The sequence below is a fragment of the Vicia villosa genome, linkage group LG4 (genome assembly GCF_029867415.1).
Source record: "Vicia villosa cultivar HV-30 ecotype Madison, WI linkage group LG4, Vvil1.0, whole genome shotgun sequence".
NCBI lineage: Eukaryota > Viridiplantae > Streptophyta > Magnoliopsida > Fabales > Fabaceae > Vicia > Vicia villosa.
In genome coordinates, this window is record NC_081183.1 from 139,786,402 (window position 1) to 139,810,204 (window position 23,803).

At 38.4% G+C, this 23,803-nt stretch overlaps 1 long non-coding RNA gene across 2 annotated transcripts; it reads right to left on the minus strand.

The window, feature by feature from the left end:
- Positions 1-362: 362 nt before the first annotated feature.
- On the minus strand, positions 363-2,100 carry LOC131599783 (uncharacterized). 2 transcript variants are annotated; one of them, XR_009282915.1, is made up of 5 exons: positions 1,810-2,100; positions 1,414-1,709; positions 1,069-1,296; positions 802-907; positions 363-499 (listed from the first exon to the last, which is right to left on the minus strand). It is a non-coding gene; the product is annotated as an uncharacterized LOC131599783 (long non-coding RNA). The 2 variants fall into 2 exon arrangements; XR_009282914.1 differs by having other exon boundaries at positions 1,069-1,709.
- Between the last annotated feature and the right edge of the window lie 21,703 nt (positions 2,101-23,803).

Below are 23,803 nucleotides of genomic sequence, written 5' to 3' on the forward strand. Positions count from 1 at the left end.
GATAAACCAATACAAAAACCACAGCATTTCAATACACAAACCCGGCACATAACCATGTCAGCCCCAAATCAGCATATCACCTACCCTAAACCACAAATCAGTTCCACTCATATGCAGCATTCGATTTAAATTCCAGCACTGCACCCAGTTTCCAAACATTCAAAAAGCCTAAATCACTAACCATACAAATCCAAACTGCATCAGTTATAAAACTCAAAACAGAATTAATAGCATTCAAACATTAAAACCATTACCATACACACAGCCCTGCACAGTTCCTTTTAACCCATCCATAACTAACCAAAACCAGTTTAAAGATCCCTCATACCATATACATTCAGCATACACACATACATTCATAATAAAATTCATACAAGACTCAGCTTCAGTTCATAACTTTTCAAAACACCACTTCCTAACAGTTTGTTATCAGCCCATAACAAATCCCATAACTAGCTATCAAAAAACTCCAAACAGAATCATAACATAACAACCACACCTGCACATATCATACCAAGCTGCCAGTCAATATATTAGGTCTCTAACCACCAAAAACAATTACAAAACAAGTTCCAAAATTAACCACCTTTCGTGCCAACCTAACCGAATATAACTAATTCTCCTAATCATTCAATTAACTTGCTAATAGAACCTCAGCTATTACTAACTGTTTTATTAACAGTTCCGGCTTAACTTCAACTCCAATAATAGAGAATAACAGAATTGCAAACCTATAACTAATTCATTCTCCTAACAGAACTCAACCTCACAAAGAAAGCCGGTCCCGTGTGTATTCCATACCTCATGATCATGGCCAATAAGTTTCGGTCCTCCATCCACATTGTATTTCAGTCACAGCTCCAGGTTATCTACAGCACTGCCATATTTGTTTGTACCACCAAGAAACCTGCAGAGCCAAAGCTAGTGTTAGTCCCACATTCAAGAAATTAAAAAATTCATTGCAAGTTGTCATTTAGGTCCCACATTCAAGGATTTATCATCATTACCCAATCATTGCTCATATAAAAAGGCAGCTACACACACCAAAAAAAGGGCACAATCACTTACCTTCTCATTGTTTCGCTTGCAAACTTTGAGAGAAGAAGTGCCGAGTCTAAAGTTCATACACACACCCATTCATCCACCATAACCTTCATCACCATCTCCACCATTCTCCCAATCTCATCAATCTTCCTCACTCTGTTTCCATCTCCTTCACTTCATCACACACTCTGAACCATTCATCACATCACTTTCAGCAACCACACAATTCATCACCTTCACTATACTCCATTCCTCAAAATGATTTATAATAAAAAAGGAGAAAAGAGAATATTAGAACCTGTCACAGAGAGATTCATGATCCATAACCAATATTCAGAAACTCACGCATACTTTCAATCTTCAACTCACCTCCACTGATTCAACAGAATTTCGTTTCAAACGTCAGAAGCTTCCTCTTCATCTTCCTGCCACAATCTTTAGCGTTCTTCTGCATACAAGCTTAACACGGCGATCTTCTTCGAATCCGATACGCAAATCTTCAGCGTTATTCACCTGGTCATCAATCTCCTTCAATCTTGCTCCAACAAACTTCAATCACAATCAACATCAGCTTCGCTCCTCCAATCATCTTGAATCCACTCAATCTTCGCAGAAAGAAAATCCAAAAAGATCGTAAGAGCTCCTTCGCGAACCTTCAAGTTCATCTGCAAAAACAAAAAACTTCATCAGCGACAATCCTTCTCGCTCTCCTCCATTACGAGCAACAACAACAAATTCACATTGCAGCAATTCAACAATCATCACCTTCAATCCCTATTGACTTCATCAAATCTCCAATCGGAAGAAAAAGAAAACGAAACCGAGAGAAATTGGAGATGAGAAAAGGCGTGGTGGCACCGTGAGTGTATGAATCGGAGAGAAAAAGGGAGGGCCTCCGCCGCACCGCCATGATATCTTGATCGGAGGAGGAGGTTGAGCTCTCCGCCGTCGCAAGTGAAGGAGAGCGGCGCTGAGACTTCAGAAGCTGAATAGCCACATGTAAAAATACTAACCCTAATTCCTCTTTCTTGCTTTTTTATTTTCTTTAAACTTCAATTTCATTGTTATGAATGCTGAATAAAGAAGAATCAGTATGGATCAAATGTAAGCAATCTTGGGCCGAAACTGCTAATAACACCCCCATCTGGCCCGTTTCTCATTTTTTCTGAAAATCCAATACAAAAAAAAACCAACCCTGGGCCTTGACCTGAATGGGCCACGCGCCTCAATTGCTATCCAACACTGTGATTCACTTTGCACCCCCTGTTCCCATACATTCCAATTGGTGATTTTAGTTTTAATTAGTTTTTTTTATCAATTTCTTTTAGTTGATTAATTGCTAATTTTACCACTAATCCTTAGACTTTTAATCATGATTTTTGACACTAGAAATAATCATATCAAGTATTAGTTTAGGCTAATTTTGTTTTTGATTTCTTTTACTCAATCTAATTCAAACTTCTTTCATAAAATGTTCATAAAAATATTAGTCTTTTGGCTTATTGTTTTAGTCTCTCTTTTTGCTTGATTTAGAACTCATCATTCTTTCATAAAAATCAATAAAAATAATAGTACTTTTAATTCACCTTTGCACTATATTTTCTACTTGTTCGATTTCATACTTTTATGCTATTTTCAATACTCCACTTTTTGCTTTATTTTCCATGTGGCTTTTATTCCTAACCTTAGGTAGAAACCATGATAACATTAGGTAGAAATTCCCTTCATACTTAGGCTAGTTTCTTTTTTCTTTACAACCATAAAACACTCTAAAAATACTTGATTAATCTCCCATAAAAAAAAACACCAAGAAAACTCATAAAAAATGACTAATAAATACTTTGACTAATAAAAAGGGAATGGAAGCTTGTAACTTCTCTTGCTTAAGGGATGTTCGAGTGCTTGTGGCTCCCTTGCTTAAGGGTTCCATTCAGGCGTAAGTTCCCAACTTCTAAAAAACACAAACCAAAGAGTAACTCGAGTTTCCCTTGCTTAAGGGATTTCCTCGGAACACTCAAACTCTCTCTCTCTTCTCTCGCTTTCTTAAGGGCACCGTTATTTCCGCTCCATTGCATCGTAGGTCTGTCCCCTTATGCAAGAGCGCGAACGTTAACGCCGCCCAACTAAAAAACACAAAAACAAACAGAAACTATTGAGCCGAACTACGGCGCTCTGATTCCTGAAAGGGATACGTAGGCATCAAGTCGCGGGGCTTGAACAAGCACACTTGTAAATATTTCCTTCTTTTCCCCGTATTTCTTTTGCATTCATTCGCATGTAGACATAGACATAGTACGCACCCTTTAGATAGAAACAAACATAGGTGGATACCATCGAGTACGATGGGCGCGAGGGGTGCTAATACCTTCCCCTTGCGTAACCGACTCCCGTACCTTGATTCTCTGGTCGCAAGACCCTGTTCCTTCCTTTGTTAGGTTTTCTGATATTCCTTTCCCTTATGGGATAAATATATTGGTGGCGACTCTGTTCATTTTTCGCGAGCGTGCGACAACGATTACTTAAATAGGTTCCGTTTGTTGAAATCAAGATGCTTCACGACTGTCCCGGAGCATGAATTAGTTAAAATGGCTGCAGGTGGCCTAGATTATTCAATTCGAAAGAAACTGGATACTTAATACCTGAGAGATATGGCCCAATTGGCATATAGAGTTCGACAAGTCGAACCATTAAAAGCAGAAAAGGCCAGAGCAAGTAAGAGTTATAAGAAGGAAAGAGTAGCATACGTCGAAGTAGACGAAGTTGATGGCGAACCTTTTGAAGACTCATGCGACATGGAAGAGGTCGAAGTAGATCTTGCCGAGTTAAAAGAAGCGCCACCCTATGCTTGCAAATTACTCACCCCTTCTAATGGAAGAAATCCAGTAGATAATGATAAGAGTGATAGGTTTCCCAAAAAAATTATACGTTTGATGTCACTAAGTGTGACGAAATATTTGATTTACTAGTAAAAGATGGCCAAATGATAGTGCCTCCTAATTCTAAAATTCATCCGTTAGAACAACGGAAGAAGAGAGGTTTTTGTAAATATCATGGTTTCCTAGGCCACAAAACCTCACAATGTTTTCTTTTCAGGGATCTAATCCAGAATGCTATCAAGGATGGACGTTTGAAATTCGCTGACAAAAGCAAGAACCCTATGAAGGTTGACGCCGATCCTTTGAACGTGGCTGACACTAACTTGTGTGAACCATTTGATGACAACATGGTGGAAGTATCTGAAATTCATGCTGCTGGATCAAAGACAATTTCAGATGGAAAGCAGGCTACTGAAAGCCTAAGTGACAATCCGATCCTCAATGCTGATGTTGAAGGATCCTTCGATGCTGAAATGACTGAAGATCCGAAAGGAGAAACAAGTGAGGCCACTGAAGACCTCACGGTGAAGCTTCAGCGGATACAGATTTCTGAAGTTCCTCTGGCGGTTGTTAACATGGTCAATGCTAGGCGTCCCTTATCTGAAATCGAAGAACTAGAAAAATGGATGATGTGGGAGAAAGCAAACCTTGAGATTCCGCCAAGGGGAAACAGTTTGAAGGATTATCTTTGGAATTGTCATATAAAGAATGGAGGAAAAAGGGTGATGTGCCCAAGATGTTCAATTATGACAAATCGGAGGATCCAGGCCAATTTCGAGAGGGCTTTGCGAGAAAGGTTAGAGCAACCCTGGAGAGGAGGAAACCTGCTGTTGAAAGTGTACCCAAGGTCTGAAGAAAGCTTGGTTGGTTTTTTGGTCAGGTGTCACAGCGACAATTCGGAAGTTGCACTATGCCCTAGATGTGGTGCAGTCTATGACGAACTGCTAGCAGGATCATTCGAAAGGGGGTATCTTTATATGGGTCGGGAGACCCAGGGACTGCGTCCTAACTTGTTTGGGTTCGATGATCGAACGCCATCGAGAAGGCCTGACAACCCACACCCTAGAGCTCGAAGGGTTACATTCAAGGTTCCTGCAGACATACCCAGGGATAGATGGATGCAAGCTGGTGCCAGAACCAACAAATGGCGAAGTTGGGACCAGGGTGGAAGAACTGCAATGGCATATAGAAAACAATTCCAGACTTCTAATCGAGAGATGTACAGGTTGGAAAATTACAAAGGCAAAAATCCTATGTCCAGATCCCAATGGAGAAGACACCAGAGGATGAAGAAAGCCCAAAGGGAATTCAAACCAAGGGAGGCTAGAGAGAAAAGTAGCAATCAAATCCCAATGCAGGGGGCAAAGACAAGCAAACCTCCGTTGGAGCGCAAGTTGTTCGATTCTGAGAATGAGAAAGAAGAGGAGAGGATGCATTCAAGCCTTTGGAAAGAGGATGATAGAATGACAAATGATTTTGACTCTGATGGAGTATCATCTATAAACCTCAACTGCAATGTTGTATCTGTACTCCCTCACGAGTTTAATCAAGAAACTGAAGTTGAAGATTGTGAGGAGGCTGACGTCGAGGAGATGGCAAAACACAGACCTGTGTGTTACTATGTTCTGAACAACGGTGCAGTTGAGGAGCAGAATGCCTTCTTCGAAAGGCCTGATGAAGGTATGCGAAACCATTTGAAGCCACTCTACATAAGGGCTAAGATTGAAAATGTTGGAATTAATAAAGTCCCGGTAGATGGAGGGGCAACAGTGAATCTAATGCCCCAATACATGCTGAAAAGAATTGGTATGTTTGATACTGATATAAGGCCACATAACATGGTTTTGTCTAACTATGAAGGCAAAATAGGGAAAACCTTGGGAGTTGTCCAAGTAAATATCACGGTGGGATCAGTCACAAGGCCAACTATGTTTATGGTCATACCTGCGAAAGCAAATTATAATCTCTTGCTCGGAAGGGAATGGATCCATGGGGTTGCTGTTGTGCCTTCGACAATGCATCAAAGGTTAACTATTTGGAGAGAAGATGAGATAGTGGAGAATATTGAGGGAGACCAAAGTTACTACATGGCTGAAGTTAACCAGGTTAATAAGACTAACTTCGATAGGAATTTGGCAAACATAGGGCCTTGCCATGCCGCGGAAGATATATATACCCCGAATAAGAATGCATTGTATTACTTATCTTTGCACCCAAATGGATTTCAGTGGAATAGAGAAATAATGGATGGCCCAGAAGATACCGCACCAATAGAGCATGATCCAACAATACGGCCAACAGGCTGGGATAACGAAGTTGATGATGTCTGAGTCATCATTTTTCGAAAAGATTTCGGCTTACGTAGCCGAGAATAAAAGAAAGACGGCTCTCGAAGCCGAATTGTCAAACATGTTGTTTAATGAAGGTCTAAAAAAGGAAGAAACTCCAGATTTGAGGATATATACGATCCCTCACCTGCCTGAAGATTCAGTCCGAGTCGAAGAGATTTAAGGAGAAGAGATAGGTCAAAGATTGGATGCAATCTACGACGAAGAGCCTTTGGGTTTCGAGAAGGACCCACTAGGATCAAATATCAAAATGTTAGCCCAAGATCCACTCGAAGAAGTAAATCTCGGAGATGGAGATCAAAAGAGGGTAACATACGTTAGTGCGAAACTAGCGCCAACGCTGAAGTCATGGCTTAAAGATGAATCCCCTTAAATGTGCTTTCTTTGTGCAGGCTGGAGATTTCCTGGGCTTTGTGGTTCATAAAAAGGGAATAGAAATTAACCAGAATAAAAAGAAGGCTATCATGGAAACTAAGCCTCCATCCACGAAGAAAGAACTACAGTCCTTGCTGGGGAAGATAAACTTCTTGAGAAGATTCATCTCTAATTTGAGTGGACGCACGCAAGCTTTCTCCCCTCTACTTCGACTCAAGCAAGGAAAGTTCAAATGGCGTGCTGAACATCAAGAAGCTTTTGATAAAATCAAGCAATACTTGATCCATCCACCAATTTTGTCTCCCCCAAATGGGAAGAAGCACATGCGCCTGTATATTTCAGCTTCAGATAATACAATAGGCAGTATGTTAGCACAAGAAGATGAAAATGACATCGAAAGAGCCATTTATTATTTAAGTAGAGTACTCAATGATGCAGAGACTAGGTATAGCGCAATAGAAAAACTCTGCCTTTGTTTATATTTCTCGTGTATCAAACTCAAGTATTATATAAAGCCAGTTGATGTTTATGTTTCGTCTCATTGTGATGTTATCAAACATATGTTATCAAAGCCAATATTGCATAGTCGAATTGGCAAATGGGCTTTAGCCCTTACTAAGTACTCACTGATATTTCAACCTCTCAAGGCAATGAAAGGTCAGATTGTATCAGATTTCATTGTTGACCATGCAGTGGTTGAGAACCCTCAACAATATGTAGATTTGAAGCCTTGGAAGCTATACTTCGATGGTTCGACTCAGAGAGAGGGAACTGGTGTTGGAATATTGATAATTTCTCCTGATGGAATTCCAACAAAGCTCAAGTACAAGATTGAAGGTCCTCTATGCTCCAACAACGAAGCTGAATATGAAGCACTGATTGCTGGACTTGAAGCTTTGTTATAATTGGGGGCAACCAGAGTCGAAATTAAAGGAGACTCCGAACTAGTGATTAAGCAACTAACAAAGGAATACAAATGCATCAAAGAAAACTTGATCATGTACTTTGTCATAGCAAATAGGCTGCTTAAAAAATTCGAATATGTGGAGTTAAATCACGTTTCGAGGACCAAGAATCAAGAAGCAAATGATTTGGCACAGTTAGCCTCAGGATATAGGGTATCGAAAGAAAAATTAGAAGAACTGATCGAAGTCAGAGGAAAAGCAATGGCTACCAAACTTTCCCCAAGTGACCTGGAGAATTCACAATTAGGCTTTGCCAACAAAGAAGAATTCGAAGTGTTAAATATAGACTCCTTAGCAGACACAGATTGGAGGAGTCCAATTGTGAACTATCTAAAAGATCCTTCGACAGACACGGATAGAAAGGTGAAATATAGAGCCTTGTCATATTTCCTGATGGGGAACGAATTGTTCAAGAAAACTCCTGAAGGGGTCTTGTTAAAATGCTTGGGTGAAGCAGAAGCATATTTGGCTCTCTCAAATGTACACAGTGGAGCATGTGGGGCACATCAAGCAAGGCACAAAATGAAATGGCTTTTGTTTAGATATGGAATGTATTGGCCTTCTATGTTAAAAGATTGCATAGAATTCGCAAAAGGGTGTCAAGAATGTCAAGAACATGCAGGTATTCAACACGCTCCAGCAAATGAGTTAAGTCCAATAATAAAACCATGGCCTTTCAGAGGTTGGGCACTAGACTTAATTGGAGAAATTCACCCTAAATCCTCTAAGGGTCAAAGATACATACTAGTAGGAATAGACTACTTCACAAAATGGGTCGAAGCGATACCACTAGCGAATGTGGACCAAGAAGCTGTGATTGAGTTTATTCAAAAACACATCATATACAGATTTGGAATCCCAGAAAGTATAACTACAGATCAAGGATCAGTGTTCACTGGGCGAAAGATGCAAGACTTCGCTCAAGAAATGGGTTTCAAGTTGTTCACCTCTACACCTTACTATGCTCAGGCAAATGGACAAGTCGAAGCAGCAAACAAAATAATAATCGGTCTCATAAAGAAACATGTGGGAAAAAAGCCTAAGAATTGGCACAAAACCTTAGACCAAGCGCTTTGGGCTTGTCGAACATCTCCAAAAGAAGCTACAAACACTACGCCTTTCCAATTGACATTTGGACATGACACAGTACTCCCAGTTGAGATATATTTGCAGTCGGTTCGGATACAGAGACAGGCAGAAATCCCTCCTAACATGTATTGGGAGTTGATGATGAATGAATTAGTAGATTTGGATGAAGACAGACTTCGAGCATTGGAGATGATAAAAAGACAAAAAGAAAGAGTGTCCAGAGCATACAACAAGAAGGTGAAAGGTAAGACTTTTATCAATAATGACTTAGTTTGGAAAGTTATTTTACCTATAGATCGAAAAAATCAAGCACTTGGTAAATGGTCCCCACACTGGGAGGTGTGGTGTCGTTTTCTTTACCTCCCCGTTTCACTTGGGAGGACGGCACGCTAAACCCTTCACGCGAAATTTGGAAGGAGAATGCGCCCGTGGTGGGATGAATTTTGTTTCAGTTCTTCCTACGATATCACACGAACTTTCTTATTGGTCCTACGAGTAGGAAAGGGAAAAAAAGATCTCAACTAAACCCTAGGAGTTTGCTAAGTGTGGGGATTTACACCTAGGCTAGAAATTCTGGAGTCCGGGGGGTCAATTATACATAGGGAAGTGTTTAAACACCCTACATATCTGTAGTACTCTACAGGAACCTTCTCTGTGTCATTGTGATTGTGTTTGCTGCTAATGATAGGGAAAGTTTCTCCTTTGTGTTAGGAGAGAGAATTGAATTGATTAAAGAAAGACAGACAGATAGACAGACTGACTATTTTTGGTATTTTATTAGCTCGCTGAGATTCCTTGTGAACCTCATGCCTACATATCCCTAGTGGAAGTCAGAGCTTAATGTAGTTCGGGGAACTAACTAGGGAAATTACTTGTTTTTGGTGCCTTGCTTGAAGCTCAAGGTTGAAGCTTGGAATTAAATCTCTGTTTACAGTAAAGAGACATGAAATCATCTTTACAGAGAGGTATTTGTACTATTCTACCACAAACATTTAAAAGTGACAGAAAAGCTAAAAAAATGATGTTTCATTAAGAGGGGAGTCTACTTGGTTGATCAAGTATGACAGCCATCGTGCCTCTAAAATGAAAGAAAGATGCTCATCCAAATTAGGGAAAGTGTACAAGTCTGGGGATGTGCCAGAGCATGTCTTTCAGAGTCCTAAATGGGAGACTTTGAATGAAATTGAAATTGGAATGTTTGTTTGTTTGAATGTGGTAGAGTAGTAAAAATATCTCTCTATAGAGATAAGCTATGTCTATTTACTATATGAAAGATTTGACTTTAGCTGGCTTGAATGAGGCCCAAGCTTGAGGCTTTTTGATTGATTTTATTGACTTATTGAAATGATAACTCCACAAGGGAGTATTTAAACTAAGGATTTTTTGGTGTTCTGTACGAAGCCCAGAATTGAGGCTGACTCTACTTAGGGAGACTCTATTTGGGGAGATTATCTCCTAAGAGAATGAATCTTTGATTTTTTGAAAGACTGATTTTGGAGGCTAACCCTTTCCAGGGGTTTTGACTCAGCTGGAGAAATTGTCTGTTAAAAGACTGACTTTATCATGTTTTTTTTTTTGGAGGCTGACCCTTTCCAGGGGTCGTGACTCTTTTTGATTAATTGACTTTGGAGGCTAACCCTTTCCAGGGGTTTTTATTGAAATGATGGATTGATTTTAATTGACTTTTGGAGGCTAACCCTTTCCAGGGGTTTTTATTGAAATGAATGGCAGAAAGATTATCTAGTGGAGACTTCTTGTTTAAAGCCCAAGATGAAGGCTGACTCATGCTGAGGATAAGCAAATATGGATCCTAGACTCTGCTAAGGAAGATTGATGAAGATAAGGGTGACAGAGACTGTCCATGTCTCTCATTCCAAAAGGTGTACTCAATGCAAAATTGAGAGAAACTTGGCTTGTTAAAAGTCTGGTTTAAATTGGAAGAAAACTCACCAGGGTAGGCTAAAAGATGACTAAAGACCTGTTCCTATGTTTATAAGAAACCTGATGGGTCCTTGTATACAAGCTCAAGAGGAAGCTGGAAATGCTTTTAAGAAGCCTGTGGGTCCTTGTACAAAGCCCAAGAGGAGGCTAATCGAGGGTCCTTGTTATAGCACAAGAGAAAGCTATGTAGTTTTGAACTTATTTTGGCTCTAAGCAAATGGGTAAGAGGTTTCACCGGGAATAATTCCTCTTTGGGTGGATGTGTCCTATATTTTTGGATTCTAAGGTTTTTGCCAAGATGTTTCACCGGGAATAATTCATCTTGGGGGTTTGAACTACAGATCTCTAATTAGGAAAGAGCCTTCACCGGGAAGACATTCTCAATCCTAGGTCATATTCCTATAATATATATATAGTTTAACTGTCCTAAGGTTTATACTCAAACGTAGTTCTAAACTAATATATATGCACAATTTATATTTGACAGTAATTTAAATAAAGACTGTAAATTGAAAGCTTGTAAAGCCTAACCTGGATGGAGTGGAGGCCTTTGGAGAAGTATGTACAGAGCCTCAACAATATTTTGTTGTTTTGTTGATAACAATTGAATATTTATTATAAACAGTTAAGGGTTTTTGAAAACAGAAGAAGTGAAGATGGACAAAGGTCACATAGGTATCTGAAGAGTTTCACCGGGAATAATGCCCTTCAAATACCAGAAGAATGTTTTGAAAACAGAAAGAAGATTTTGAAAATACAGTTTTGAAAACAAGCTAAGAAGAGAAGGTGTTTGGGACTTACACTCTATTAGAGGCCCAGTACTTTATAGTACTGGTGTAAAATTAGTTTTGAAAATGATTTGAAATAATATAAGGTTTTGTTGTTTGAAAACCTTAATTATTCGATTTATTCGGAGATTGAAAACAGTTTTGAAAATTGACAGAAAGTCAACTTAATTAAGGTAAAGAAAAAAGATCTATGCCTAATTAAGACCTAAATAATTAGGGTTTTATCATAAACTTTATTCACAAAAATAATTAGATTAAAAAAAAAATGAATATATGCATTTAAAGTATTTAAGAAAACACTTAAAACATACTATTTTAAACCTAATAAAAATATATGAAATAAATAATATTTTTATGATTTTTTGATTATTCATAAAATAGATATATTAAATAACAAGTGTGTGAAAAATGAAGTGAAAATGATTTAATTTGATAGGTTAATTAATTGTGTAAAGTTGTGAAGAAATCAAATGGGAAAAGTGATAAAAAATAAGGTTTTGTCACCTAGAGGGATTGAACTCACGCCCTCCAAGTCACACACCCAAAACCAAACCACTGGGCCAGCGCGCGCATGGTGATAGTAAACTGACTCCTTTGCAACTCATATGTTATTCAAGTGTATAGAAGCAAAAAGAAAATAAAATCAAAAGGTCTGGGGCGAGGGGGATTCGAACCCCAGACCTTGGGCACGCGCAACACACAAACACTCTTTACCACTGGGCTATCACGTTTTAGTCGTTTATGAAACAGGTATCATTCAAAATAAAATAAACTCAACCCTGAATTTGAAATTTGCGCGCCACCACCATTGTCATCTTCAACCTCAAGTTCTCAGATTTTGAATTTATGAACTTGCTCATTTCTCAACCATTTGCAAAGATGTAAAGATGAAACTTATTCTAAATTCACTCACGATTCTAAATATGTAACTAACATAAATTTATATCAACTATATCTAACTAATTTACCAGAAATCGTGAAGAACCCTAAATTTTGAAAATCAAATTAAATGACTATACTGAAAGATAAATGAATGATGATAGAGGGTTTTCAATCCTCTGATGATGCTTAACAAGATAGAATCGAGCTTTATCACAAAGAGTGCTTAAATTAAAGAGGTAGAGTTCAGAAACTTACCTCTGAAAATGGAGGTCGTGAGGATGATAGAGAGCACCTGGGCTTGTATGAATGATCCCAAAAGCTTCCTTGTGGTTCAGTGATGCTAACTGAATGCTTGTTGTAACCTCAATCCTCCTGAATTGTTCTATGGACCTCCCTCGATTTGAGCTTCAAGTGAACATGGAGGGTGATGATTCTTGAGTTACAGATGAGCTGCAGCCATCTGAACAGCTTCACTACCTCCTATGGAACATGCCTGGATGCTTAGCTTGATTGGAAACCTTCTGAATTGCACTATGGACCTCCAACTGCAACTGCTCCAAAGTGAGAGCAACAATGGTGTTCCCCCACTTACAGAAGTGATCCAGGTGCTTGGATCACCTCAAATGACCTCCCTTGAGATGTTAGAATGCTTACTTTCCAAAGATGAGCTCTGGTTTGAAGAAAACGATTCTTCTTGCCAAAGAACTTTGAAAAACAATAAGCATGAGAAGAGAAAGAGAAAGCAAGGAATTGAGTTGCTTTGGTGTGTTTTTCTACTGAAGTATGCTCCCCTATTTATAGGTAAATGGTTCAGTACTGATTGAGAGAGTGAGCTTGCTTAATGAGAGAGTTTTGGTTTCTTAGCCAAGAAGAAAATTTGAAAAGATCCTAAATGCAATGATGCATTTTCGGGCTAGCTTCCCCAACCATTGATCTTGTATGATCCAAGGGAACATTTCTGATTCAGAGGAGAGTTCTAATTGGCTTAGAACAAGATTCCTTGATGATTCATCATTTGCCATAAATTCAAAAATGCAATCATTACATAATCACATGCCTTTGTTTTTGGGAATCTTCTCTAATCCTTATGCAATGATGAATTTGGATGTGTGGTATGGTTTCAGATGTATTAGAGGTCGTGTAGCATCACTTAGTGAAGCAAAATGCACAAAATTGCAAAGTTTCAAATTGTACATGACCTATAATTTCACTTCATGAGGCCAACTTTGAACAAGCATAACTCTTAGCTCAAAATGAATTTGGAGAAGGTTGAACACAATTTGGAAAGCCCTAAACATCTACTTCAAATCATTAGTTTGGAGTTTCTTCAGAATCCTTTGGCAAATTTGTGAAAAATGAGGCCAAAGTTGGAAGAAAACTAGGTTAAAACACTTAGAAAAATTTCTAAGTGTTTATGACCTAAAACTCCAAAATTTCCAAAACTCTTAAATGATTGATCTTTTGAAAAACGTTCCTTTGTAAGATGTTGTTTTATTTTGCAAGATCTACAACTTTCATGTTGGAAGTTTTTTGAGTTGTGTAGGTGAAATTTTGAGTTCTCACCATGCCTTAAAAAACCCTAATTCCCGACTTTTTGCTCCTTGATGAATTTCTTTGAATTTATTTGGTCAAATGACTTTAATATCCATATATTAATGATATTGATCCTTGAAAGTCATGGTTTGACCAAAAATCTCAAAAGTCAATGGTGATCCCATACAGTTGACTTTTTCCAAATAAGGTGAGATTTTGGACTTTTGTGTAGAAACAAGATCTTCTCCTTAAATGAATGATGTAAAGGGATTATATTGAGGTAATAGAGACTCTTGGATCATGTCTTGAATTTTAGATCCATGCCCTGATTAAAAGTCAACTATCTTGGGGAATTAGGTCAAAAACCCTAATTGTCGACCAGAGGACAATGATGACTGTAGACTTTGAATTGAGGTGTAATGTCCAGTGGATCTTGTCATATGAGTTATTTGAAGATGATTGATGTCTTTGAATGGTCCCCTAGGGCTTTTTAGGGTTTCCCAAAAGTGTTCCCTGATTTTAGTCCTTGATAAGGCTCCAAACCCTGGTCTGTTGATCTGAGTAATTCTGTACTTAGATGACTGGGTGTCTAATCAATCATAGGTGAAATAATGAAGCTCTTGAGTCTCATGATTGTGTTAGAGACTAATCCTCCTATTGATTGATCCTTTGCCTGAGTTTTCTTGTCTTTGAACACCCTCGATTGAATGTCAGACCGCTCTGGGTACTTACTTTGACTTGATGAAAATCCTGAAGATATGTCATCTCAGGGGGGTCAAAAATTAGGGTATGACAGGAGGGACCCTTTCGAATCTTGAAAGTATTTTCGAATAATGCTTACGAGATAGAAGAGTTAGCAGAAGATCGCAGGATCCTAAGAGTAAAGGGGAAATATCTAAAGAGATACAAACCAAGCATGCATGAAGTAAAGATTGCAAAAACGTAGATATTGAAGTATACTACGTAAGCCAAAATGGTTGAACTAACACCAAAATGGCTTTGTTGTCTAAACAAATATGTATGGCAAAATAAAAAGAAGAAAACGAAGAAACTTCAAAACATCTTCCATTAATATTAAGAGAATACATTCATGACAGGAGGTTTGGTTTCCAAAACATGGAAGGTTACAAAAAAAAAACTAAAGCAAATAAAAGCCTAAACTAAACCACCTCCTAGTTGATCCTCTGGTCTAAGCCTTCCAAAGGCAACAGGGGCAAGCTCTCTGCCTCGAACATGTTCATGGATCCAGAGTTGCGCATCCTTCTCACTATTCCCTTTTTAAGGAATATGTAAGACAAGAGCCTTCCGTATGGAAGACAGGTTACAACCCCTTGACGGGCAGCAACCATGGAAACGGCTTCGACAAGCCCTTTGAAAATCATTAAGGGGAAGTTGATTTTCTTCCCACGAAGGGCACAGAGGATAAACTCCAAGTCCTCCACCATAATGCTGTTTTGGTCATGGTTTCGTGGTTGAAAGTTACCCACGAGCAGTTGATGCCAAACCCTGATGACTTTGGCGCTGTAAGGGTCGTTATCCATGATGTTAGAACAAGATTTGTTCTGATCAATTATCTTAGTTTTGATGATAACAATAATATGAATGTTGCTTAAGATTATATGGTACTCTAATCCATTGCAATTTCCTTTTCAGGAAACATATAAAGAGTACGCATAATTCAGCGCTCAGAAGCTTTGTCTCAAAGGGTTCAGCATGCAACATCAGAACATGGTCTGGCAAGACATCAGAAGATGGTCGAAGCAGAATCAGAACATGGGTCTATGGAAGCATCAGAAGAACAAGAGAACAGAAGCACTGAAGTTCTGATGGTATCACGCTCAGAAGCACTTCAAGGTCAGAAGATCAGAAGATGCTATGCACCAAGCTGTTTGACTCTGATGATATTCAAACGTTGTATTCACAAACATCAGATCAGAAGGAAGTACAAGTGGCAAGCTACGCTGACTGACAAAAGGAACGTTAAAAGCTATTCTAGGCTACGTCAGTAGACACAGCGTGAACAAGGCTCGAGGTAGTTGACAAAAGCGTATAACATTAAATGCGATGCTGTACGGAACACGCAAAGCATTAAATGCACTCAACGGTCATCTTCTCCAACGCCTATAAATATGAAGTTCTGATGAGAAGCAAGGTTAACGATCCTGAACAAACAACTCAAAATTAACTTGCTGAAACGCTGTTCAAATCTAAAGCTCAGAATCTTCATCTTCATCAAAGCTCACTACATTGCTGTTGTAATATATTAGTGAGATTAAGCTTAAACGTTAAGAGAAATATCACAGTTGTGATTATCGCTTTTAAGAAGCATTTGTAATACTCTTAGAATTGATTACATTAAGTTGTAAGGAACTAGAGTGATCGTGTGGATCAGAATACTCTAGGAAAGTCTTAGGAGTGAACTAAGCAGTTGTAACTAGAGTGATCGTGTGGATCAGTAGACTCTAGAAAAGTCTTAGAGGGTATCTAAGCAGTTGTTCCTGGAGTGATCAGTGTGTGATCAGAAGACTCTGGAAGACTTAGTTGCTGACTAAGTGGAGAACCATTGTAATCCGTGCGATTAGTGGATTAAATCCTCAGTTGAGGTAAATCATCTCTGCGGGGGTGGACTGGAGTAGTTTAGTTAACAACGAACCAGGATAAAAATAACTGTGCAATTTATTTTTATCTGTCAAGTTTTTAAAGCTACACTTATTCAAACCCCCCCCCTTTCTAAGTGTTTTTCTATCCTTCAATTGGCATCAGAGCGCCGGTTCTAAGGTGCAAGCACTTAACCGTGTTTAGAAAAGATTCAGGAAGAGAAAAACGCTTCAGTAAAAGATGGTTGATGAAAGTGAAAAGTCTACACCTACACCTGCATCTACATCTGGCTCTGCTGAGCAATACAACGGTAACAATGGTTATACTAGACCGCCGGTATTTGATGGTGAAAACTTTGAATACTGGAAAGATAAACTGGAAAGTTACTTTCTCGGTCTAGATGGTGATCTATGGGATCTTCTGATGGATGGTTACAAACATCCAGTAAATGCCAATGGCGTAAAGCTGTCAAGGCAAGAGATGAATGATGATCAGAAAAAGCTATTCAGGAATCATCATAAATGCAGAACTGTTTTGCTGAATGCTATCTCTCATGCTGAGTATGAGAAGATATCTAACAGGGAAACGGCCTATGACATATATGAGTCCTTGAAAATGACTCATGAAGGAAATGCTCAAGTGAAGGAGACTAAAGCTCTAGCTTTAATCCAGAAGTATGAAGCCTTCAAGATGGAGGATGATGAAGAATTGAAAAGATGTTTTCAAGATTTCAAACTCTTACTGCTGGATTGAGAGTTCTTGACAAGGGATACACCAAGGCTGATCATGTAAAGAAGATCATCAGAAGCTTACCCAGAAGATGGGGTCCTATGGTGACTGCATTCAAGATTGCAAAGAATCTGAATGAAGTTTCTCTGGAAGAGCTTATCAGTGCCTTGAGAAGTCATGAAATAGAGCTGGACGCAAATGAGCCTCAAAAGAAAGGTAAGTCTATTGCATTAAAATCAAATATCAAGAAATGCACTAACGCTTTTCAGGCTAGAGAAGAAGATCCTGAAGAATCAGAATCTGAAGAAGAAGATGAACTGTCTTTGATCTCCAGAAGGCTAAATCAACTCTGGAAGACCAAGCAAAGGAAGTTCAGAGGCTTCAGAAGTTCAAAGAAATTTGAACGTGGAGAATCGTCTGATGACAGAAGATTTGACAAGAAGAAGGTCATGTGCTATGAATGCAATGAGCCTGGACACTTCAAGAATGAATGTCCAAATCTTCAGAAGGAAAATCCCAAGAAGAAGTCTCATAAGAAGAAAGGTCTTATGGCAACCTGGGATGAGTCAGAAGATGATTCAGACTCTGAAGATGAGCAGGCTAACTGTGCGCTGATGGCGACAGAAGATGACGAATCAGAATCTACATCAGAATCAGATTCTGAAGAGGTATTTTCTGAACTTACTAGAGATGAGTTAGTTTCCGGTCTAACTGAACTTCTGGAACTCAAGTCTCAAATCAGTCTCAAATACAAAAAGCTAAAAAAGCTATTTGAATTTGAAACAAAGAAGCTTGAGTTGGAAAATTCTGAATTAAAAGAAAAACTTTTAAAATTATCCAATAATGTTGGATCTCCTTCTGATTCAGAAAAATCCACTCCTAGTCTAAACCATATTCTGAAAGAATATGATTTAAGTTTCAGGAAGTTCTTATCTAGAAGTATTGGCAGAAGTCAGCTAGCTTCTATGATATATGCTGTGTCTGGAAACAAAAGAGTTGGCATTGGTTTTGAGGGTGAAACCCCATACAAACTTGAACCTGTTGATGAAATGAAAATTACATACAAGCCATTGTATGATCAGTTCAAGTATGGCCACTCTCATGATATTAGGCACACTTCACATGCTCAAAGTTTTCACATAACACACACCAAAAAGCATGTGACACAACCTAGGAAATATCATGAAACTCACATTAAGAATTATCATGCTGTTCCTCCTATTGCTTACAATGTTAAACCCAAGTTCAATCAGAACTTGAGAAAATCTAACAAGAAAGGACCCAAAAAGATGTGGGTACCTAAGGATAAGATTATTCCTATTGCAGATATCCTTGACTGCAAAAAGGACAAAGCACAACATGTCATGGTACCTGGACTCTGGATGCTCACGACACATGACAGGAAGAAGGTCTATGTTCCAAGACCTGGTGCTTAAGTCTGGAGGAGAAGTCAAGTTTGGAGGAGATCAGAAGGGCAAGATAATTGGCTCTGGAACTATAAAGTCTGGTAACTCTCCTTCCATTTCTAATGTACTTCTTGTAGAAGGATTAACACATAACCTCTTATCTATCAGTCAATTGAGTGACAATGGTTATGATATAATCTTTAATCAAGAGTCTTGCAAGGCTGTAAATCAGAAGGATGGCTCAATCCTATTTACAGGCAAGAGGAAGAACAACATTTATAAGACAGATCTGCAAGATCTTATGAGTCAGAAGGTGACTTGTCTTATGTCTGTTTCTGAAGAGCAGTGGGTCTGGCACAGAAGATTAGGTCATGCTAGTTTGAGAAAGATTTCTCAGATTAACAAACTGAATCTGGTCAGAGGACTCCCTAATCTGAAATTCAAATCAGATGCTCTTTGTGAAGCATGTCAGAAGGGCAAGTTCTCCAAACCTGCATTCAAGTCTAAGAATGTTGTTTCTACCTCAAGGCCATTAGAACTCTTGCACATTGATCTGTTTGGCCCAGTCAAAACAGCATCTGTCAGAGGGAAGAAATATGGATTAGTCATCGTAGATGATTATAGCCGCTGGACATGGGTAAAATTCTTGAAACACAAGGATGAGACTCATTCAGTGTTCTTTGATTTCTGCATTCAGATTCAATCTGAAAAAGAGTGTAAAATCATAAAGGTCAGAAGTGATCATGGTGGTGAATTTGAGAACAGATCCTTTGAAGAATTCTTCAAAGAGAATGGTATTGCCCATGATTTCTCTTGTCCTAGAACTCCACAGCAAAATGGAGTTGTAGAACGAAAGAATAGGACTCTACAAGAAATGGCCAGAACCATGATCAATGAAACCAATATGGCTAAGCATTTCTGGGCAGAAGCAATAAACACTGCATGCTATATTCAGAATAGAATCTCTATTAGACCTATTCTTAATAAGACTCCTTATGAATTGTGGAAGAATAGAAAGCCCAACATTTCATATTTCCATCCTTTTGGATGTGTATGCTTTATTCTGAACACTAAAGATCATCTTGGTAAGTTTGATTCCAAAGCACAAAAGTGTTTCCTTCTTGGATATTCTGAACGCTCAAAAGGCTACAGGGTATACAATACTGAAACATTGACTGTAGAAGAATCAATCAATATCAGGTTTGATGATAAGCTTGGTTCTGAAAAACCAAAGCAGTTTGATAATTTTGCAGATTGTGATATTGATATATCAGAAGTTGTTGAGCCAAGAAGCAACGCATCAGAAGCAGAACCTCTCAGAAGCAAAGAATCGGAAGATCAAGTATCAGCTTCTCTGGAGAATCTAAGCATTTCTGAAGAACCATCTGTCAGAAGATCATCCAGACTCATCTCTGGTCATTCAGAAGATGTCATTCTTGGAAAGAAGGATGATCCAATCAGAACAAGAGCATTCCTTAAGAACAATGCAGATTGTCAATTAGGTCTTGTATCTTTGATCGAGCCAACTTCTGTTGATCATGCTCTAGAAGATCCAGACTGGATAATTGCTATGCAAGAAGAACTGAATCAGTTTACAAGGAATGATGTTTGGGATCTTGTTCCTAGACCAGATGGATTCAATATAATTGGTACAAAATGGGTCTTCAGAAACAAGCTCAGTGAGAAAGGTGAAGTGGTAAGGAACAAAGCCAGACTGGTGGCTCAGGGTTATAGTCAGCAAGAAGGGATTGACTATACAGAAACCTTTGCACCAGTGGCCAGGTTAGAATCTATTCGTCTATTAATTTCATTTGCCACTCAACATAACATCACTCTCTATCAAATGGATGTTAAGAGTGCCTTCTTAAATGGTTATATAGATGAAGAAGTTTATGTCCATCAACCTCCTGGTTTTGAAGACTCTATGTCTCCTAATCATGTTTTTAAACTAAAGAAATCATTGTATGGATTGAAACAGGCTCCCAGAGCTTGGTATGAACGCTTAAGTTCTTTCCTTCTGGATAATGGTTTCACTAGAGGAAAAGTGGACACTACTCTCTTTTGTAAAACCTTTAAAAGGGATATTTTAATTTGTCAAATATATGTAGATGATATTATTTTTGGAACATCTAATGCTACACTTGGAAAGGAGTTTGCTGAGTCTATGCAGGCTGAGTTTGAAATGAGCATGATGGGAGAACTCAAGTATTTCCTTGGAATACAAATAAATCAAACATCAGAAGGAACGTATGTTCACCAAACCAAGTATGTGAAGGAACTTCTGAAGAAGTTTAATCTTCTGGACTGCAAAGAAGCCAAAACTCCTATGCATCCAACATGCATCCTAGGTAAGGATGAGGTAAGTAAGAAGGTAGATCAGAAGTTATACAGAGGTATGATTGGATCTCTTCTATATCTGACTGCTTCTAGACCTGACATTCTGTTCAGTGTTTGTTTGTGTGCTAGATTCCAATCAGATCCTAGAGAATCTCATTTAACTGCTGTTAAGAGAATTCTAAGGTATCTGAAAGGTACTACTAATGTTGGCTTAGTTTACAGAAAATCTAAAGAATACAACTTAGTAGGATTCTGCGATGCTGATTATGCTGGAGACAGAATTGAAAGAAAAAGTACTTCAGGAAGTTGCCAATTTCTTGGAAGTCATTTGATCTCCTGGTATAGCAAGAAGCAAGCAACTATTGCTCTATCAACAACAGAAGCAGAATATGTCGCTGCTGCTGGTTGCAGTACACAGATGCTCTGGATGAAGAGTCAGTTAGAAGATTATCAGATATTTGAGAGTAACATTCCTATATTCTGTGATAATACTTCTGCTATATGTTTATCTAAGAACCCTATTCTTCATTCAAAAGCTAAACATATTGAGATTAAACATCATTTCATAAGGGACTATGTTCAGAAGGGTGTTATATCTTTAAACTTTGTTGATACAGACCATCAATGGGCTGATATCTTTACAAAACCCCTGGCTGAAGATAGGTTTAAGTTCATTCTGAAGAACATCAGTATGGATTTATGCCCAGAATGAGAAGATGAGAAGTTCTCATGTATGAGTATCTTCTGAAATGAATGTGGAATTTTTTTTTTTAATCAGAAGTTCTGATTGAAATCTTTTAGAAATTATGATTCGGTTATTACTAACGTTTCATTGTCTAAGTTGATTCAGAACCTCTTTTAAAGCAAAACAGCTGTAACGTTTTATCTCGGGATGGTAAACCTGTCGTTACTGTTCATGGATAAGCGCGCGTGCAGTTGAAGGGACGCCGACCATAGGTAACTGTGCTAGTCACCTCATTTGTCTTTATTATCTCTCCTCGCGTCACGCAACATTAAGTGTTTGTCATCATTAACTCTCTTTCAGTTTTTCTTTATATTCTTCAAACATTTTTCTTTCCCTCTCATATTCTCTCTATTCACTCTATCCTTTTGCATTCATATCAAACCCTACCCGTTCATTATCTGCAAATCCATTATGAACTCCTCATCAAGCCCAGGAAACCATGAAAAAGATCAAAACAACAAAAGGAAAGCTGTTGAAACATCTCCCTCCATACCCAAAAAGATAAAGATCACCTATGACCCTCTCAAGGTGAATCCATTCGAAGCCATGTTATCTGGAAACTATTCTAGACGTGTGTTTCATCCTCCTGGTGAAAGCCCTCCATCATCTCCATCTTCTTCCTCATCTTGTTTCCTTTTGGACTCAACTTCCTCTTCATCTAACCTTTCCTCTCCCTCAGCCCATTCCGAAGAAATCTCTTCATCTTCACCCGCTGAGAATGTTGTCTCTGATAAGGATTGTGGAAGATCTGCATCAGAACCAAGTCTCCCTGACCCCTCGCCTGGAAGTCCAAGAAGCAGTCAATGAGGCGTTTCACTCCTTCATGGCATGCTGGCACAGACTTTGTCTTAGCTAGGGTCTTAGGCTTTGGTCTTTGTAGTTTTCTTTTCCTTGTTGCATTTGCTTGATAAACATCTTCATGTAATATCTTTTGATTATCAATGAAATGTTTCCTTAATTTACATTCCAGTGATTTTATTTGTCGTTTTATTCATCTGAATCTTTTGAGATATACTTTTTGATGTTATGACAAAAAGGGGGAGAAGATAAATGATAAATGATTTGATTAAATCTATCAGTTGCTGGGTAAAGCTCCCACACATTTACTAACAAGAACTGCAAGTTCTATATGGTTTAAGTGTTTTGCAGGTATAAAGAAATGAAGAGAATCTTCAAAGCAAACACAAGAAGCTAAACCATGGAAACTGAAGCAAGCTGAGTGCTGACAAGCTTCAGAAATCAGAAGCAAGAAAGAAAATAGAATTTGATCCACATTTGTCTATTTGATCTGACAAAATTCTATTTGCTCTGATACATTATTTTAGCCTATATGGCTCTGATACATATAATGTGTTCGAATATACATTTTATGTTCTGACTCGTTCATGCTGACTGTTGTCGTTTAGTTTTTGTTCTGTAACATTTCAGGATGTAGAGATGCTCTGATGATGCTCTGGTACATTCAACAATGTTCTGATACAAATCTAGCATGAAGTGATGTTGGTAGAAATTCAAAGCTCTGAAGCTATCCGAGGGAAGCAGAAATCAGAAGCTGTGAATGTTCTAAAGATCCAGAAAACTCAAGTTCTGAAGCTGTCCTAAATGGAAGCAGAAATCAGAAGCTGTGAATGTTCAGAAGATCAAAGAAATTCAAGTTCTGAAGCTGTCCTAGATGGAAGCAGAAGTCAGAAGCTGTGAATGTTCAGAAGATCAAAGAAATTCAAGTTCTGAAGCTGTCCTAGATGGAAGCAGGAATCAGAAGCTGTGAGTGTTCTAGGAATCTAAAGAAATTCTAGTTCTGAAGCTGTCCTATGGAAGCAGAAGTCAGAAGCTATGAATTCTCTAAAGACAAGAAGCTTATATGATCGTCTCTACCGAAATAATCAGGGAAGTCTTTTATTAAAGTTCTTCGAGTATTTATTTCAGGGGGAGATTATTTATCTCAGGGGGAGATTGTTAATCTCAGGGGGAGACATATTCATATGCTTATGCTATAGCTGTGTAATTTGTCTTTTGCCGTCTGTTCTTTCTGATCGCAAATTCATATCATTTATATATGTTTTTGTCATCATCAAAAAGGGGGAGATTGTTAGAAAAAGATTTGTTCTGATCAATTATCTTAGTTTTGATGATAACAATAATATGAA